At 43.6% G+C, this 20568-nt stretch overlaps 4 pseudogenes; all 4 read right to left on the bottom strand.

Moving 5' to 3' along the window:
* Positions 1–4246: 4246 nt before the first annotated feature.
* Positions 4247–4365, bottom strand: LOC141267802 (5S ribosomal RNA; annotated as a pseudogene).
* Positions 4366–5308: 943 nt separating this feature from the next.
* LOC141269755 (5S ribosomal RNA) lies at positions 5309–5428 on the bottom strand (annotated as a pseudogene).
* Positions 5429–6049: 621 nt separating this feature from the next.
* Positions 6050–6169, bottom strand: LOC141270340 (5S ribosomal RNA; annotated as a pseudogene).
* A 942-nt stretch (positions 6170–7111) lies between these two features.
* Positions 7112–7231, bottom strand: LOC141269994 (5S ribosomal RNA; annotated as a pseudogene).
* Between the last annotated feature and the right edge of the window lie 13337 nt (positions 7232–20568).

Below are 20568 nucleotides of genomic sequence, written 5' to 3'. Positions count from 1 at the left end.
ATGTAGTCTGACAATCTCCTTGACAAAGGCCTTAGCGAGTGTCTTAGCGCAAGGCAGTTTGATGAAGGGAACCAAGTGACACATCTTGCTAAAACGGTCCACGACCACCCAGATGACCGTGAAACCTTCAGAGGGAGGAAGGTCAGTAATAAAGTCCATAGCCAGATGTGTCCAAGGTGCACTAGGAACCTCCAGAGGGCAAAGCAACCCCGCAGCAGGAGCATGCGAAGACTTGGATCTTGCACACACAGTACATTGGCGCACCCACTTAATGACTTCCTTCTGCCATCCAGGCCACCAAAAACTGCGACCCACAAGTCTCTTGGTCTCAGAAATTCCTGGATGACCTTCCAACCGAGACTCATGACACTCAACAAACAAATCTCTCCTAAAGGTCTTAGGCACAAACAACCTCCCATGTGGAGTGTTAGATGGGGCATTCTCCTGTGCTTTAAGAATCTCATCCTCCAAAACGGAGTCCAAAGCAGCAATCACAACACCTTCTTGTAAAATGGTCTCCTCTTCCTCCTCAACACCGACCATGGGAGAAAAGCTGCGAGACAAAGCATCCGCTTAAACATTCTTGGTACCCAGGATGTAAGTAACGGAAAAATTAAACCGCGAGAAAAAAAGTGCCCACCTAGCCTGACGTGCATTCAAGCGCTTGGCAGCATCAAGATAGATCAGATTTTTATGATCAGTGAAAACCTGAATGGGAAATTCAGCACCTTCCAAGAGATGACTCCAGTGTTCAAATGCGAGTTTAATCGCCAGCAATTCCCGATTACCAATATCGTAATTAAGTTTCGTCTCGGAAAATTTTTTTGGAAAAAAGGCACAGGGATGTACTCCATCCTTGTTTTCCTGAGACAACACCGCACCAACCCCCACCAAAGAAGCATCAACCTCAACCAAAAACGGCTTAGTCACATCAGGCTGCATAAGGATGGGAGCAGAGGTGAACCTCTCCTTTAGAAACACAAAAGCTTCAATGGCCTCAGAAGTCCACTGAACCGCATTAGCACCTTTCCTGGTGAGATCGGTCAGCGGTTTGACAATAATAGAAAATTTTTTTATGAATTTTCTGTAATAATTGGCGAAACCCAAAAACCTCTGTATCGATTTCAAACCAATAGGCCTAGGCCATTCCTGCACAGCTTGAACTTTAACCGGGTCCATCTCAAAACCTTCACTGGAGATAATGTAGCCCAAAATACTAATTCTCTGTACAGCGAACTCACATTTCTCCAGCTTAGCAAAAAGCAAATTGTCCATTAATAACTGTAATACCTCACGTACGCTCCGCCAATGAGACTCCAGATCCGGCGAATAAATCAAAATGTTTTCCAAATACACAACCACATTTTTGCCGATTAAAGGTCTAAGGATATCATTAATAAGATTCTGAAAAAATGCTGGAGCATTGGTGAGAAGAAAAGGCATAACCAGATTCTCAAAATGACCCACAGGAGTGTTAAAAGCAGTCTTCCATTCATCACCCTCCTTCATGCGCAACAAATTGTATGCCCCCCGGAGATCAATTTTAGAGAACCACTTGGCCCCCACTAACTGGTTAAATAAATCAGGAATCAATGGCAGTGGGTAAGGATTGCGTACAGTAATTTTATTAATCTCACGAAAGTCCAGACAAGGACGTAAACTGCCATCTTTTTTTTTTACAAAAAAAAATCCAACAGCCACAGGAGACTTGGAAGGCCTAATGTGACCGGCGGCCAAGCTTGTCTGTATGTATTCTTCCAAAGCCTTTCTTTCAGGAATAGTAAGATTAAATAAACGACTCTTAGGAAGAGTCGCGCCAGGGTCAAATTCAATGGTACAATCATAGTCTCTATGGGGAGGCAAAACCTGCGACTCCTCCTCAGAAAAAACTCTCCAAAAATCCTGAATAGGTACAGGCAATTCCCCTCTATCCACAGCAGCAATGCGCCCGTTACAACACTTGTCATAACACTTAGGGCTCCAGGACTTAATTTCATTGGTAGACCAATCCAGTACAGGATTGTGCAATTTTAACCAGGGTAACCCCAATATTACTGGAGAAGGCAAATTATCCAATACCACCAAATCCAAATTCTCTTGATGAATACCATTAATAGTGAGGGGAAGTTCACAGACCTTTTGAGTAACACTCTTCAAGGGAGAGCCATCGACAGAAACCACAGCAATAGGGGATGACAAAGTTTTAGGTTCTAATCTAAGTTTTTCCAAGAATCCCCCATCAATCACATTCAGAGTAGATCCATAATCCACAAATACCCGAAATTCAATTAATTCATCCTGAGCAGCAGTAGTGGCAGATAGGAATACTCCCTTAGAATTTAAACAGGCAATACGAGCATGACTGACCATTTTTTTTCTTTCTTCTTACGAAGCACACAGCTCTTAATAAAATGACCAGAATTTCCGCAATAGAAACACAAGCCTTCAGAAAGTCGGCGGTCTTTTTCCTGAGAGCGGGGTGCCATCGCCACAATTTCCATCGGCTCTCCATTGTCAGCACAGAACCTCTCAGGACTCGAAGCTGACATAGCAGAGGATTTGCTCTCATTAACCCTTTCATGCAGTCTCCTGTCCACCCGTATAGCTAATTGCATTGCCTCCTGCAAGTTTCCAGGTGTGGGATAAGCAATCAGTAAATCCTTTACCCTTTCACATAGCCCTGCAAGAAACAAGCTTTTCAAAGCAGAATCGTTCCACCCCACCTGGGCAGACCACCGACGGAAGTGAGAACAATATTTTTCCACATTACCTGATCCCTGCCTCAAACGTCTTAATTCAGACTCAGCAGATGAGACACGATCAGGATCATCGTACAACAAACCCAAAGCAGAAAAAAAACTATCCACTGATCTAAAGCACGGATCACTAGGTTGGAGAGAGAAGGCCCATCCCTGAGGATCTTTGCGCAAAAGTGACATTATGATCCCTATGCGCTGTGATTCATCACCAGAGGATCCGGGTCTCAAACGAAAATATAATAGACAAGCATTTTTAAAAGAAAAAAAAATCTTGTTGTTCGCCAAAAAATAGATCAGGCAGACGTACCTTAGGTTCCACAAAATGCGCTCCAGAACAGCTACTCACGTGTTGTTGGAGCTTGGTCACCTCCAGAGAGAGTCCCTGCAAGCGTTGAGCCAACTCTTGCACCGAGACCATGATGGAAAACTGGAGGTCTTTCCTTAGAGAAAATTTTTTTTTTTTTTTTTTATGGCTGGAATTACTGTTATGATCTGCTACAGAGACTAAGGAAAGAAAGGAGATCTATCCCTACAATAGAACTAAACTAGATCCCTACGATGTAACGGGGAACCTGATCCTGCGATCAGACCTGCTAAAGTCCTCGGTTAGTCTGAACGCAGACCTATAGATGTGAGGAAGGGATCCCTACAAGATCTAGGGACTGGGAAAAGTTGGACACCTCCTAGCAGAAATACTAGCAGTCAAAGACAAACACACAACAAAAAGACATAGGGGTCAGAAGACCTAGCAAAACTAACAGAGAACGGCAACAGAGCAACAAGCTAGCTCAATAGTAGTAAATACAAATGAAGTCCAGCAAAGCCAGGAGGGCGGAGCCGGATTAAATAGGCAAAATGGTCATGTGACCAGCAAACTAAAAAAAAACTAACAGGAGAGTTGTAACACGCTTGGTGGCGAGCAATCTGGCCGTGACGGGGCGGGCTCCGAAGGGTCCATGCAAAGGCTGTGCCGTCCCTACAGGTGTGGTTTGTTTAGCAGTGATTCACCCGCCGCATCAGGTGTCATCAAAAATGTCTCGGCGCAGGGCCTCCTGCAGGGTAAACCCTTCATCGCGGTAATGTGACAGAAAGAGCAAGCTGGACCCGAAACTTGGGGGCGGAGCGAGACGTCCAGGGGTGAATGAAGGAAGAGGGTGAGATGGTTGCCAGTGACTTTGAGCTGCTCTTCAGGGGGGAGGGTCGTGTTGCCTGCAAAGGTCTTCTGCTTGGGGTTACCGGTGGTTGCCTCCAGCCACGCGGGAGACGCTGGTCCTGGTGAAAAGGAGCCTAGTATTAAAAGTAAAGAAGCAACAATGCTGGAGGCCCACGGTGATCAGAAGGATGCTGGTATTTTGCAGAGATGAAATAGCGCAAGAGAGAAAACAAATGAAAAAAAGAAGAGAATGAATGTGTGCACTTGTGAAAGGGAATGGAAAAAAGGCATAGAAGAGAGTGCCCCCTGCTGGTGGAAGGAAGGAAAAAGCAAAAGCCTACAGCACCTGGTATTCCCAGTTGGTCTCCCATCCAAGTACTAACCAGGCCTGACCCTGCTTAGCTTCCAAGATCAGACAAGATCGGGCGTGTTCAGGGTGGTGTGGCAGAAGGCAGAGACAAGCCTCTCACTTGCTGCTTTTCTACTTTGACGTCTGGCTGCCGGCTGCCCTTTCCAGTGCTCAGCAAGACCAGGTCCTTTTGTGCTTTCCCTTCTCTTCAATTTTTTTGCTGGCTTCCTTAAAAGGTCGTGTAGACACAACGCCCCACTCAGAGCCGCTGAGCTCACTGATCGGCTGCAGCGCTGTCGACGGTACGTCAGCTTCACGGCCAATTCCACGGGCCGGGAGCAGAGGCGAGACTCACCGGTAGACCCGGGTAGGGTGAGTAGAGCGCAGTTAGTTGCTTTCTAATAGGCTTCAGCCGGGGATTAACTTTTAATGAAAGGTAACAATCCCTTTGACTGTCTGCAGCGCGCCACACCTAGGAAGCGCACTCTCACACACAAGCCAGCATGCACACGTGCTTGCACGTGACAACACCCCCTATCTGCCCCTACAACCTCTCCGTCACCATGCGTCAGACTCTCCTGCCTGTTTTATGATTTTAGGGCCCTAGCAGGAATCACCCCACTCCCTCCCCAATTCCTTCCGCACCTTCCTTTCCTTCCTTGCACTGAGGTTAGCTCTTTGGCAGCCGTCTCGCTTGGTTACACAAGCTTCTTTGCAGAGAAACATGTTACTTCTGCTGGCCCTCGCTAGGCAGCCGGCATCCAAAACCTTCCCTGGGCACCTGCTGAAGGCCTGGCCCCTTCATGGCCCCGGGTGCTTTTAACACCATCATTTCCACACGGCGAGCTGCGGAGTCAATAAGCACTCCTAGCCGTGGCAAGGAGCTCGGTGTCAGGCCTGCGTGAAGGCGGCGGGGTAGCGTACTTAGCTGCCAACTGGCTCAGAGGCCTTGGGGCTTCCATCATCTAAGTTACTTAAGGTCGGTGTCCGGCAAGGCGCCGTTCCATGCTAGCCGAGCTGGGCAGTAGGGCAAAACGTCATCAAAATGGTCTACAGCACCCGGTGCTCCCAGGACGTATCCCATCCAAGTACTGTCGGAGCCCAGCCCTGCTTTGCTTCCGAGATCAGACGAGATCAGGCGTATCCAAGGTGGTATGGCCAGTAGACGCTGCTCGATCCATCGCCCGGCCAGCCTTTCTCAGGATCGCTTGGTGGCGAGCAATCTGGCCGTGATGGGGCGGGCTCCGAAGGGTCCATGCAAAGGCTGTGCCGTCCCTACAGGTGTGGTTTGTTTAGCAGTGATTCACCCGCCGCATCAGGTGTCTTCAAAAATGTCTCGGCGCAGGGTCTCCTGCAGGCTAAACCCTTCATCGCGGTAATGTTACAGAAAGAGCAAGCTGGACCCGTAACTTGGGGGCGGAGCGAGACGTCCAGGGGTGAATGAAGGAAGAGGGTGAGATGGTTGCCAGTAACTTTGAGCTGCTCTTCAGGGGGGAGGGTCGTGTTGCCTGCAAAGGTCTTCTGCTTGGGGTTACCGGTGGTTGCCTCCAGCCACACGGGAGACGCTGGTCCTGGTGAAAAGGAGCCTAGTATTAAAAGTAAAGAAGCAACAATGCTGGAGGCCCACGGTGATCAGAAGGATGGTGGTATTTTGCAGAGATGAAATAGCGCAAGAGAGAAAGCAAATGAAAAAAAGAAAAGAGAATGAATGTGTGCACTTGTGAAAGGGAATGGAAAAAAGGCATAGAAGATAGTGCCCCCTGCTGGTGGAAGGAAAGAAAAAGCAAAAGCCTACAGCACCTGGTAATCCCAGGTGGTCTCCCATCCAAGTACTATCCAGGCCTGATACTGCTTACGCTTCGGAGATTAGATGAGATCAGGCGTGTTCAGGGTGGTGTGGCCGTCAGCAGAGACAGGCCTCTCACTTGCTGCTTTTCTACTTTAAAGTCTGGCTGCCGGATGCCCTTTCCAGTGTTCAGCAAGACCAGGTCCTTTTGTGCTTTCCCTTCTCTTCAATTTTTTTGCTGGCTTCCTTAAAAGGTCTTGTAGACAGAAGGCCCCACTCAGAGCCGCTGAGCTCACTGATCGGCTGCAGCGCTGTCGACGGAACGTCAGCTTCACGGCCAATGCCACAGGCCGGGAGCTGAGGCGAGACTCACCGGTAGACCCGGGTAGGGTGAGCAGAGCGCGGTTAGTTGCTTTCTTATAGCCTGCAGCCAGGGATTAACTTTTAATGAAAGGGAACAATCCCTTTGACTGTCTGCAGCGCGCCACACCTAGGAAGCGCACTCTCAAACACAAGCCAGCATGCACACGTGCTCGCACGTGACAACACCCCCTATCTGCCCCTACAACCTCTCCGTCACCATGCGTCAGACTCTCCTGCCTGTTTTATGATTTCAGGGCCCTAGCAGGAATCACCTCCCCCTCCCCAATTCCTTCCGCACCTTCCTTGCCTTCCTTGCACTGAGGTTAGCTCTTTGTCAGCTGTCTGGCTTGTTTACACCAGCTTCTTTGCAGAGAAACATATTACTTCTGCTGGCCCTCGCTAGGCGGCCGGCATCCAAAACCTTCCCTGGGCACCTGCTGAAAGTCTGGCCCCTTCACGGCCCCGGGTGCTTTTAACGCCATCATTTCCACACGGCGAGCTGCGGAGTCAATAAGCACTCCTAGCCGTGGTAAGGAGCTCGGTGTCAGGCCTGCGTGAAGGGCGGCGGGGTAGCGTACTTAGCTGCCAACTGGCTCAGAGGCCTTGGGGCTTCCATCATCTAAGTTACTTAAGGTAGGTGTCCGGCAAGGCGCCGTTCCATGCTAGCCGAGCTGGGCAGTAGGGCAAAACGTCATCAAAATGGTCTACAGCACCCGGTGTTCCCAGGTGGTCCCCCATTCAAATACTGTCTGAGCCAAGCCCTGCTTTGCTTCCGAGATCAGACGAGATCGGGCGTATCCAAGGTGTTATGGCCAGTAGACGCTGCTCGATCGATCGCCCGGCCAGCCTTTCTCAGAATCGCTTGGTGGCGAGCAATCTGGCCGTGACAGGGCGGGCTCCGAAGGGTCCATGCAAGGCTGTGCCGTCCCTACAGGTGTGGTTTATTTAGCAGTGATTCACCCGCTGCATCAGGTGTCTTCAAAAATGGCTCGGCGCAGGGTCTCCTGCAGGCTAAACCCTTCATCGTGGTAATGTGACAGAAAGAGCAAGCTGGACCCGTAACTTGGGGGCGGAGCAAGACATCCAGGGGTGAATGAAGGAAGAGGGTGAGATGGTTGCCAGTGACTTTGAGCTGATCTTCAGGGTTGAGGGTCGTGTTGCCTGCAAAGGTCTTCTGCTTGGGGTTACCGGTGGTTGCCTCCAGCCACGCGTAAGACGCTGGTCCTGGTGAAAAGGAGCCTAGTATTAAAAGTAAAGAAGCAACAATGCTGGAGGCCCACGGTGATCAGAAGGATGCTGGTATTTTGCAGAGATGAAATAGCGCAAGAGTGAAAGCAAATGAAAAAAAGAAAAGAGAATGAATGTGTGCACTTGTGAAAGGGAATGGAAAAAAGGCATAGAAGAGAGTGCCCCCTGCTGGTGGAAGGAAGGAAAAAGAAAAAGCCTACAGCACCTGGCATTCCCAGGCGGTCTCTGTTAAATGGTTAATTATGGAAATTCATTTAGAATGTTAATCGATAATCATTTTTTTGAGTTCTATGCCTCAGCCATCGTGTCTAGTTGACATGCGCTATTTGTGTGTGTATTTTTGGTTCACTACCATATGTAGAACAGGTGTCCATACGACTGGCTATAAAAGCCCATGGTACAGAAAGGGGGGGCTCTCTTGCTCTGCCCACCCCACAAGACACAGAATCTTCATGCTGAGAAGCAGATGACAAGTAGGCCTGGACACATGCTGGACAAAGACATGATTTACCAGCCAGGATCCAAGGAAAGATGGGTGAATCTCAACAATTAAGCTAATTATGGACAAATGGACAATTACTTTATAACTAATTATTGTATGTACCTGCTGCAATCTGATTCTTTTTAATGGACAATCCAAGAATAAATAGATACATTTTTTTATAAGAATATCGTGATATTGATACTTTGAGAAGTCCTCAGTAGAAAAAAATAATACAGGAAGAGTATTATTTTACAATGGTGAGCCAGCCAGTCCTGTTTTTTTGTTTTTTTAAATTAAGTAAGTGAATTTCTTCCGTGAACAAGGGGGGAGTCCTTACGATCTGAACAGCTGTTGTTCACGTGTCAGTAAATTCACTAGTTTGTCACGAGAAGCAGAAAGGACCTACAGACTGAGGAAAGACAGGAAGCAGAGGTACTAACAAGGAACAGAATCACACAGGAAAAGAATCAGACGAACTGAAGACAGGACGTGCTGATAAAGAGAAGCCAAGGAATCTTAAGGTAAGCAAAATATGGATATAATTTCTTCTTTTGCTAACAAAGTAATATTAATTTCAAAGGTAATGTAGGAGATGACATAGAAGTTTTGTGGCTCAGTTTATACAAAGAATGTGAATTGCAGAATTTACAGTTAACTTCTAAATTGGTAAATAGACACAAACAGAAATTGAGAAATATTCTACATTTGGTAGATTTTTTTCATAGTCTTGTGTTAGAGATTTCTAAGCAGGAAAATAGTGTAGAAGTGTCAGACGGTGATACTGATTCTGACTGTAATGTGGAAAATGAACAAGAAGTAAGACACGTGTCTGTAACTGAAGGTGACCTTGGGTCTGACCAAGAGACGGACATACAGAAACCTGACATGGGAGGAGACATGACTGACATACGAGAAACCGACATACTAGGTGATGTGGGAGGAGACGTGAGTGACGTAGGAGGAACGGACATACAAGAGCCACTAAAAATATCAGAGAATTCTGGAATTACCCAGGCTCAACTCCAAATTAAAATGAGGAAAAATTTGCTGAAATTATACAAAATCATGCCAAAATATGATGTCAAAATCCATGCCTGTAGAAATTCAGAGACATTTGAGAGCTTCTCTGATAAGTTTGATTTATCCAATGAGGAGAGGAATCAATTATTTAAAATATGGATTCCTGTGACATTGTCCAGACGTTTACATTTAATGCCCTGTGAAAATGACTCTCCTAATGGATGGGAAAATGATTCGGACAGATTAAGATATTTGATTTATTGTGTCACAAAGGATTTTCCCAACATAGAAGATCTGCAGAAACTAAGGATTGGTAGGAAGGAATGTACATATACATTCATGTCCATATTTGAACGGTTGTACAAAGCTCTCATCAAAAATGGAAAAGTACAACATATGATAACAACTTTTGTACAAAAATTCAAATTCCTAAATTCAGTTTCCCAAGTTATGGCATCACAAAAAATTCATTATTTGAATGTGCGCAGATGCTGGATTTTGTTAGAAAACATGAGAATCGTGAAAAGAAAATAAATCAAGCTAAATTTATAAAACCAGGAAAGGTAAAATCTTACCAAAAGCCAATATCAAACTCTCCTAGACTGAGTCATTCCCATAGTGAACTCTATCAAATACGCAGAAGATTTCATATATGTTATAAGCCATATCAGCCAGTGCAAAGATCCATCTCTCCACAGAATGAGTTAATTCTCAGTCAGAACTGTGATTCTCTAAAAAGGAAAATGGCTGAAACTGATGGACAGAGACAGGTGAGACGACCAACTCACTGTGACGTCATGGAATGTGGACAGAAGAACAGGCAGTTCTCTGAGGTTTTGAAGGATAGAAAAATGTCTTTCCTAAATAGGGCGTTCCTGGAGATATTTGAGAGAGACAGAAGATTTGGTTTAGGGAGTGGCTAAGGAAAAACTGTAATTATAATGTTGTATCAAAATGTAACACAATGTCTCAATATTTATTTATAATCTCATACAGTAAAATTGTAGTTACATAGTTTCTAATAGTTCATATATATATATATATATATATATATATATACACTTGTCTAAGTAGAGATTGCGTATAATTGTATTTATATATACGTTTATAAGATATATATATATATATTAATTAATAAATTAGAACTTCATATATATAAATTTAAGTAGCAATAATTTGAATTACATTAGAACCAACCAATATATGTATAAGATATTTAAATAATTCTGTTTCTGTATGAATTTGATATTTAATTTTATTTTCTTATATTTCCTTAGAGTTTTCATTCCAAAGCAGGATTTGATCAAAGAACTCTAAAATGGATTTATTTCTTTATTCACACAGGAAGTGAAAAAATTGCATGATTTTATGTGTATAACATTTTAAAATAATAACAATATATCTAGTTGAACTATAATATATATGTAATACTTATTAATTCTTTTGTGTTGCTAATATTTTCTGTGCATGAAGTGTTCGTGCAAATTAAAGTAGCTTTACAGCATGACGTGTGACAGCTGCGGCCTTTGAACTTTGAGCTAATAGTATAGGATCCCATTCATTCTATTTTCAACTGATGTAACTTAAGACCGGGCAGCCAGTGAAAAAAGAATCTAAGACAAGAGTTTTTTCAAGTGTCTGAAATTCCAGTGACTTACTCTCATATTATATAATATGTACTTGGGGAATATTCAAAGAAATATAAAGATATTCAATTGATATGGCAATGCGCATTAATAAATTGGGATACAACAATTTTGGGTTAAATATATATATATATATCTAAAACTTCATATGTGGAATGTTTGAGTTGAACAGATCTGTGAATGTCAGAGTGAAGGTGACAGATGAGTAAATCAGCAGCTGCTAAGTGTGATTGATGTGACAGAGGCCTCGTATGTTTGTATGTTTGAAAAAAAAAAAATGTTTCTTTATGTGAAGGTACAAAAATATATTTAATTCTGAGGAAATTATAATACATAATTAGGTATTATCTACATATATATATTTCTATATTTCTTTAATAATTATTATTTCTTGATTTAACTAATAGTGGATAAGGGCAACCACACATCAAAATGGTTTACAAAGCAAATTTATATTTAGAATAATTTTCCACATGATAATATTCTTGAATAACTATAATATTATTTTTAATGGTTACCTAAATAGGTACACACCTCTCTTTAGTCAAATCTATGCTACTCATCGATATGAAATCTATGCACAATATTTCTAGAAGAATAATTATTTTTAATTTGGTTCTGATATATACATAAATTTTATAAAATAATATTTTTGGTATTAAGGGGGAAAATGTGTTTTTGATCCTGATTACATAATCACTTTTGATCAATACTTATTTTCCACACATTTTAATAAAGAAGAAATAATAATAAGGTACTATGGTATAATTAAGAAGGGTATTACATGCAAAGTTGCATAATTTAATATTTTTTGGTGGTACAAGGTTATAACAAATATGAAATCATCCAAATAATGGAGATATAAGGGTATTTTTTATGGAGAATATAATTACTCTGCATTTGTTATTAAAATTTAAAGGCTTTATTTTTATTTTTTTTCTTATTTTTACTCTTAATTTTATTTTTCATTTTTAAAATTTTATTCTTACTTTATACTTCTTATTTTTCTATTTTTTCATTTTTTAATTCTCATTTGATTTTATTTGAGTTCAATATCTCAATTGAGAAAACACATTAATATTTAATAAAGTAATGTCTAATACTAGAGTATTGCTTCATTAATTATATATTGCTAAGGAAAAATATGTTTACATTTTCTGAGTAAACACAACAATTCATTCATTCATTTATTCATTCATTCATTCATTCATTCATTCATACATTCATATATTTATTCATTTTGGTTCAGGAGTATACATTCTTTGATATTATTGGTTTAATAAAGATATAAAAACTTGTTTTTTCAAAATACACTGACACCTATGGGTTGGAAAAGGTAATTACACCTATGACATAAAAATGTTCTATCATGTGGAGAACTTGATTGATAATGAATTATTATCTATTATTGTTTATTATTCGAAACATAATTTATTTTAATATTTTGATAATAATTAGATGGATATTACTGATTGCTATGGTACGCTGTGATATTATAGGTTAGGAAAAACTGCCAGATTTGGTATCAGATTAGGGAATGAAGACTTCAATCAAGACATCGCAATTATGAATTCTATCTTAATAAAGACTCTTAATTTTTATAAATCAAAGAGATTCTCAAAAGTTACAAGAAGAAGCAACTGATATCCGGACGTCTCAGAAGGTAACAGGTGTGAATGCTGAGTGTTATAATAGACTGTGTCCATTACATACAATACAATTCACACCACTGATCACCAGTACGGCAGAGGACGATGATCCTATATGTACTGTGTTGTGTTCAAGTTTCATCACGTTCCAGTGGTTTCTTATCACCTGCAACGCTTCAATGAAAGCTGGTGAACAGGTAATACCTGGCATATGTGTCCTGTATATAAAGGACTGAGTACTGGTTATGGTGCTATATAAAGCAGGAAAGTGTCAAGTTAACCCTTGCTTTACTGACCAAAGATGTCACATCTGTTCCAAAAGTGACACCAGACCAGTGCGGACACACGGAAGATTCCAAAGACGATCCAACGTAAGTCCAGGTGACACTGCACAGATATTAAAGCTACATTTCATCCATGGACTTTGTTTTCTTATCAACTGACACACATGATCTTTCTAATAAAGAGTACAGTTTATGGACTGAACAATAATGAGCACAATTATGGACTGTACAATATCTACATGCTGTAATTTATTTCAAAGGAGTTTTCATTAGAGATGAGCGTTGTTCTACTCGAACTGTTCGCCAATCTCAAATTCGAGCTGTTTTGGGCGGTGTTCGAGCCGGTCGGCGAACACGAACAATTTGAGAAAAATTCGGCTGTTCGAGGTTATGTTCGATAACTGTTCATGCACCAAAATCATAACTGGATTTTTTCTCAGTAATGATGAAAATTAATGTTAATACGCAGTTTGAGTGTACAGCGGGGAGGGGGGAGGGGCAGGGGATGGATCTCTGCAGGAACAATGAAGATCTCCATTTTTTTTTCTCTTTCCCGCATTTGCAGTGGGGAGGTGCAATCTGTCAGCCTATCAGCAGCGCACACACGGAGCGAAGTGCTTTTTTTCACACAAGCAAGGGCATGTGTGATTGGCAGTGTATGTCACATGTCCTTGCCCTATAAGACCAAGCCATTTTCCCCGTCGCCACCATTTTCTCACTGCTGCAGCTGCGTGTTAGACGGCACCGCTGTTGCTGTGTGCGCTATACCTTGTTAAATTCAAGCCAATTTTCGCACAAATATGCAGATAGCTTGGGAGTAGGGAATAGTTGTGATTGCAGTCCTTTTAAGGACTAGGTTACAGCATTTCCTACGACTTTTATCAGGCAGGTCTGTGCTCTTAAATAGATAGATTGTGGGAGTAAAGACTAATTGTAATTGGAGTCCTTTTCAGGACTAGGTTACATCAGTTCCTATCAGTTTTTGCCAGGCAGGTCTGTGCCAGTGCTGTGCAAGTTTTTTTCACAGCATTTGGCTGAATCTAGCAAAGCTAATCCTTTTTGGCCTATTGCAGAGTGTGTTAGTCAGTGGAGTAGCCTATCTGTGTTGCAAGATATACCACCTGTGTATAGAATACCAATTTTTTTACTGCACCTAGTGAAGTAAAATCTTTTGGGCATAGCATCATTCTATTAGTCCATCTATACTGACCTCCATCAGGTTGCAAACTGAATATAATTTTTTTCTGCATCTAGCTCTGAAAAAATATTTGGGCTTCTAGCAGTGTGTGGGACTTGGTCTATTAGTCCATCTATACTGACCTCCATCAGGTTGCAAATTAAAAATAATTTTTTTCTTCATTTAGCTCTGAAAAAATATTTGGGCTTCTAGCAGTGTGTGGGACTTGTTCTATTAGTCCTTCTATACTGACCTCCAGCAGGTTGCAAATTGAATATAATTTTTTTCTGCATCTAGCTCTGAAAAAATATTTGGGCTTCTAGCGGTGTGTGGGACTTGGTCTATTAGTCCATCTATACTGACCTCCATCAGGTTGCAAATTAAAAATAATTTTTTTCTGCATCTAGCTCTGAAAAAATATTTGGGCTTCTAGCAGTGTGTGGGACTTGGTCTATTAGTCCATCTATACTGACCTCCATCAGGTTGCAAATTAAAAATAATTTTTTCTTCATTTATCTCTGAAAAAATATTTGGGCTTCTAGCAGCGTGTGGGACTTGTTCTATTAGTCCATCTATACTGACCTCCATCAGGTTGCAAATTAAAAATAATTTTTTTCTGCATCTAGCTCTGAAAAAATATTTGGGCTTCTAGCAGTGTGTGGGACTTGGTCTATTAGTCCATCTATACTGACCTCTATCAGGTTGCAAATTGAATAAAAAAAATTTCTGCATCTAGCTCTGAAAAAATATTTGGGCTTCTAGCGGTGTGTGGGACTTGGTCTATTAGTCCATCTATACTGACCTCCATCAGGTTGCAAATTAAAAATAATTTTTTTCTGCATCTAGCTCTGAAAAAATATTTGGGCTTCTAGCAGTGTGTGGGACTTGGTCTATTAGTCCATCTATACTGACCTCCATCAGGTTGCAAATTAAAAATAATTTTTTTCTTCATTTAGCTCTGAAAAAATATTTGGGCTTCTAGCAGTGTGTGGGACTTGTTCTATTAGTCCTTCTATACTGACGTCCAGCAGGTTGCAAATTGAATATAATTTTTTTCTGCATCTAGCTCTGAAAAAATATTTGGGCTTCTAGCGGTGTATGGGACTTGGTCTATTAGTCCATCTATACTGACCTCCATCAGGTTGCAAATTAAAAATAATTTTTTTCTGCATCTAGCTCTGAAAAAATATTTGGGCTTCTAGCAGTGTGTGGGACTTGGTCTATTAGTCCATCTATACTGACCTCCATCAGGTTGCAAATTAAAAATAATTTTTTTCTGCATCTAGCTATGAAAAAATATTTTGGGCTTCTAGCAGTGTGTGGGACTTGGTCTATTAGTCCATCTATACTGACCTCCATCAGGTTGCAAATTGAATAAAAAAAATTTCTGCATCTAGCTCTGAAAAAATATTTGGGCTTCTAGTGGTGTGTGGGACTTGGTCTATTAGTCCATCTATACTGACCTCCATCAGGTTGCAAATTAAAAATAATTTTTTTCTGCATCTAACCCAGCCAATAGTTTTGGCCTAATACCACAGTTTGGCCACTCAGCTCTGCTCGGTTACCATCCATTGTTTTTTTGTGCAAACAACTCCAGAGTTGTGAATTAGTTAACCACCAAAATGAGTGGAAAAAGGCCTGCTGCTGGTGGAAAGGGGAATAGGCCTGTTGGGAAGGGGAAAAAAGGTTGTGTCCGTGGGGTAGGTGCAGAAGAAAGACCATCTTCCAGCCAAACTAAAATGTCTACTTCTTTTAGCGGACAATGTGATAAGATCCCTTTCTTACGGCCACGCCAATCGCTACAAATTCCAGATGAAGCACAAAAACAGCAGGTGCTTCAACGGATATCAAGTGCTCCTTTAAGTGGGCTCTCCTCCACATCAACTTCAACATCACAAATACTCCAGTCCTCAAAGGTGTCACCCAAATCGCACTTGCTTCCTCACAGCTCCCAAATCTCCAGCTGCCCGTCTGAGTATGAGGTAGAACAGATGGTTGAGTCTGCAGAGCTGTTTACTCATACTATAGCCTGGGAATCAGAGGTCGACTCCAGCGCTTCTGTGAATCCAGACGAGGAAATGATCTGCACTGATGCCCAGAATCTTTATGAGTCGGATCCAGGACCAGACGCAGAAGGTTCTGACCATAATGTAGACCCTCATTCCCAAACTGTAACTCCTGTTGGTGGAGACAATGAGGAAGACGATGATAAGACTCAAATACCTGATTGGAGCGACAACTTTAGTTTTTTGTCAGGGCAGGAACAGGTTGGCTCTGAGGACGACGGGTGTGATAACGCACAGGGTGATGATGATGAGGTCGGAGATCCCACTTACTGTCAACCCACAGTCAGCCAAGAGATGAGGTCAGCAGAGGAGGTGGAGGAAGATGCTAGTGACGACGAGGTCAGGTTGCGCCTTCCTGGACAGAGACGTAGTACTGGAAGCATGTCAACAACTGCATCCTCAAACACAACTCTGCCTCTCACCACAAGTCGTGGTGGCTCTTCAGGTCGCATGGGTGCTAAGCCTTGCATAGCCTGGGCATTTTTTCAGATCGATAAAGATGACCCAACTCGTGTTATCTGTAACATTTGTCAGCAAAAGCTAAGTAGAGGCCAAAAAATACATAGTTTGAGTACTTCATGCATGAACCGGCACATGGACATGAAGCATAAGTTGCAGTGGGAAGCTCAGTGTGCTACAATGCGGTCTAGCCGGCCGGGCCAACCACCGTCTGCCATATCTTGTGCATCCGCGGCCTCTTCATCCTCTGTGACTGGGGGGACAGCAGTCACACCTGTTTTGGGGCGCAGACCTGCCACCTCTTTACCCGCAACAGCCAGCGTGATTGGCAGGTCATCATTTTCTTTGGAGGTGGTAACACCAGCTGGTCTTGAGCGCTGTCCGACATCGATAGCACCACCTTTGGATCAAGGCAATCTAACATGTCCGCCTGCATCTTCCTCACAGACCGGCAGTTTGCCGGGGACACCCTTATCAACCCCGTCTAAGCACAATAGCCAGCCCTCGGTCCCTCAGATGTGGACAAGTAAAAGACCATTTCCTCCTAGCCATGAGAAAGCTAAGAGGTTGAATTTCACCATCTGCAAGCTCTTGGCTACAGAAATGCTGCCTTTCCGCCTGGTGGACACAGAGGATTTTCGAGACCTTATGTCCGTCGCAGTGCCCCAGTACCAGATGCCCAGTCGGCACTACTTCTCAAAGAAAGGTGTGCCTGCGCTCCACCAGCATGTCGCACACAACATCACCGCTTCTTTGAGAAACTCTGTGTGTGACAGGGTGCATTTCACCACAGACACTTGGACGAGTAGGCATGGACAGGGGCGTTACATGTCGCTGACTGGGCACTGGGTAACTATGGTGACAGCAGGACAAGGGGCTGCTGTCCAAGTCTTGCCGTCCCCACGAGTTGTGCGTCAATCCTCTTTATGTCATTTTTCCTCCACTGCTTCTGCCTCCTCAACCTCCTCTCGGTCTTCCACCTGCACCCAAAGCCTGTCTGGTCATGCCACAAGCTTTCTAACTGCGCAGAAGGGATCCTGCACACCTCCTTACTATGCTGGCAGTAGGGCTCAACGTCATCAGGCGGTTTTTACATTGAAATGTCTGGGAAATGTGAGTCACACAGCTGAGGAGTTGTGGTCAGCTCTGGAGAACCAATTTCATGAATGGTTGTCTCCACTGGACCTGAAACCAGGGAAGGCCGTGTGCGACAATGCTGCAAACCTGGGTGCGGCCCTTCGCCGGGGCAATGTCACACACGTGCCTTGTATGGCTCACGTGTTGAACCTGGTTGTCCAGCAATTTTTAGCCCACTATCCCAGACTAGATGGCCTTCTGCAGAGGGCACAGTCGCTGTGTGCTCACTTCCGCCGTTCGCATCCCGCAGCTCAGCGACTTACATCTCTACAGAAGTCGTTGGGCCTGCCACTTCACCGGCTAAAATGCGATGTGCCTACCCGGTGGAATTCAACTCTGCACATGTTGCAGCGACTGTGGCAGCACCGACAAGCCCTGGTGCAATACGTTCTGACGTATAGCCTGGGCCAACGAGATTCAGAGGTGGGGCAAATCACGCTGGAGGAGTGGTCTCAGATCAGGGACCTATGCACCCTTCTGCACAGTTTTGAAATGGCGACGAAGATGTTTAGTGCTGACGATGCCATTATCAGCATGACTATTCCGGTGACTTACATGCTGGAGCACATGTTAAACAGAATTCGGAGTCAGGTGGTGGCACAAGAGGAGGTGGAGGAAGTAGAGGAGGAGGAGTTGTATGCGGAAGGGCTAACATCTGCAAGGTCCAGACGGTCGGCAGCACCAAGGCGGCAGGCATGTGAGGGTGGGGGAGATGATTTTACCAGGGTGCATGGTAGCAGCCAAACTAGTGAGGAAGGTGCAGGAGCCCAGGAAGAAGTGGAGGACGAACTGATGGAAGACTCATCAGATGAGGGAGACCTTGATCACATTTCTGTTGTGCGAGGTTAGGGGGAGAGGACAGAGGAAGGAAGCATGATTGCTACCTCGCCACCAATACAACAGGGACTTGGTGCTCCTGGATGCGCAACACACATGAGTGCCTTCTTGCTGCACTACCTGCAACATGACCCTCGAATTGTGAGAATTAGAAATAATCCTGACTACTGGGTTGCCACACTGTTAGATCCCCGGTACAAAAGTAAATTTGCCGAAATTATTCCTGCCATAGAAAGGGATGCACGCATGCAGGAGTATCAGCAGAGACTGTTGCAGAATCTTACATGTGCTTTTCCACAAAATACCAGTGGTGCACGTAGTGAATCTCACAGTTCCAACTTGCCAACCGTGGGACCGTCAAGTGTTCAGCACTCAAACCGTAATAGAACCACAGTATCTGCTGGTAACATCAATTTTGCGGAATCATTTCACCACTTTTTTAGCCCATCCTTTGCAAGGCCACAGGAGACAAGAAGTCTGACACATAGTCAACGCCTAGAGACGATGGTACAGGAGTATCTCCAAGTAAACATTGAAGCCACGACTGTGTCACTGGACCCTTGCTCTTTTTGGGCTTCCAATCTGGATAAATGGCCGGAGCTAGCCACTTACGCCTTGGAGATCTTGTCATGCCCCGCAGCCAGCGTTCTGTCTGAACGTGTGTTCAGCGCTGCTGGTGGTGTGCTGACAGATAAGTGCACGCGGCTCTCCACTGATAATGTAGACAGACTCACGTTCATAAAGATGAACAAATCATGGATCCGAAACGACTTTTCTACCCCTGTGTCATCCTGGGGAGAGTAAAAGCTTGATGATTGGTTAAAATCACCCTACCAACCGTTTTAAGCTTTCAAATTACTAATCATGTTTATCTGTATCTTGACTGGAAAATAATTTGGGCTTTGTAGCAGTGTGCAGCACTGATCCTATTAGGCCATCTATAATAAGCTTCACCAGATTTAAAATTAAAAATAATTTTTAGCTGCATCTAGCCCGGAAAATAATTTTGGGGCTCCGAGATGCGCAAGACACATAAGTGCCTTCTTGCTGCACTACCTGCAGCATGACCCTCATATTGTCAGAATTCGAAGTAATCATGACTACTGGGTTGCCACACTCTTAGATCCCCCAAACTTTTCGATCAACCTTTTCATTTTAATAAAGACCAAAAAAATGGTCATTTTTGAAATTATAAGCATTAGCAGGTTGTTAGAAACTGAAATCAAACAGTTTTCAACTCAAAACTTTATTCTAGGTGATGTTACATTTTCACATAGGACCCCTTGTTCGAAAGGAGCTTCTGAACTCTCTCGTCCATTGAATTTGTCAGGTTTTGGATGGTTTCTGCTTCAATTGTTTTGCATGAGGACAGAATACCCTCCCAGAGCTGTTGCTTAGATGTGAACTGCCTCCCGCCATCATAGACACTCCTTTTAATGATGCTCCAAAGGTTCTGAATGGGGTAGAGGTCAGGGGAGCATGGGGGTCACACCATAAGTTTGTCCCCTTTTATGCCCATATCAGCCAGAGATGCAGATGTTTTATGTGCAGCATGAGATGGTGCATTATCATGCAGAAAAATGATCTTGCTGTGAAATACACGGTTCTTCTTCTTGAACCATGGCAGGAAGTGCTGTTTGAGAAAATCCACATACATTATGGAGTTCATCTTTAGCGCCTTCAGGGATCCTAAAGGGGCCGACAATCTCTCTCCCCATGATTCCAGCCCAAAACATTACTCCACCTCCTCCTTGTTGGCGCTGTAGCCGTGTTTGCGTGGGGTGTCCATCAACCAGCCATCCTCCACTCCATTCATCTGGACCATCGAGCGCTGCACGGCACTCATCCGTGAACAAAACAGTTTTGAAATCAGTCTTCATGTAATGTTTGGCCCACTGGAGCCGTTTCTGCTTGTGTGAAGTGGATAGAGGAGGTCGACAGGATGGCATATGCACAGCTGCAAACCTCTGAAGGACCCTGCATCTTGTTGTTCGGGGGACGTTGGAGGCACAAGCAGCTTCAAAAACTTGTCTGCTGCTATGACAAGGCTTTTTTGCCGCTGCTGTTTCAACCTGACGTAATTGCCTGTAGGAAAGAGTCCTCAATTTGCCCTTATCAGCACGCACACGTGTGTACTGTGAATCAGCTACA

This window comes from Phyllobates terribilis, unplaced genomic scaffold (assembly GCF_046119375.1).
Source record: "Phyllobates terribilis strain yellow unplaced genomic scaffold, ASM4611937v1 Scaffold_4__5_contigs__length_816908805, whole genome shotgun sequence".
Taxonomy (NCBI): domain Eukaryota; kingdom Metazoa; phylum Chordata; class Amphibia; order Anura; family Dendrobatidae; genus Phyllobates; species Phyllobates terribilis.
Note: the sequence above shows the minus strand (reverse complement) of the source record. Positions and strands in the feature narration are given on the sequence as shown.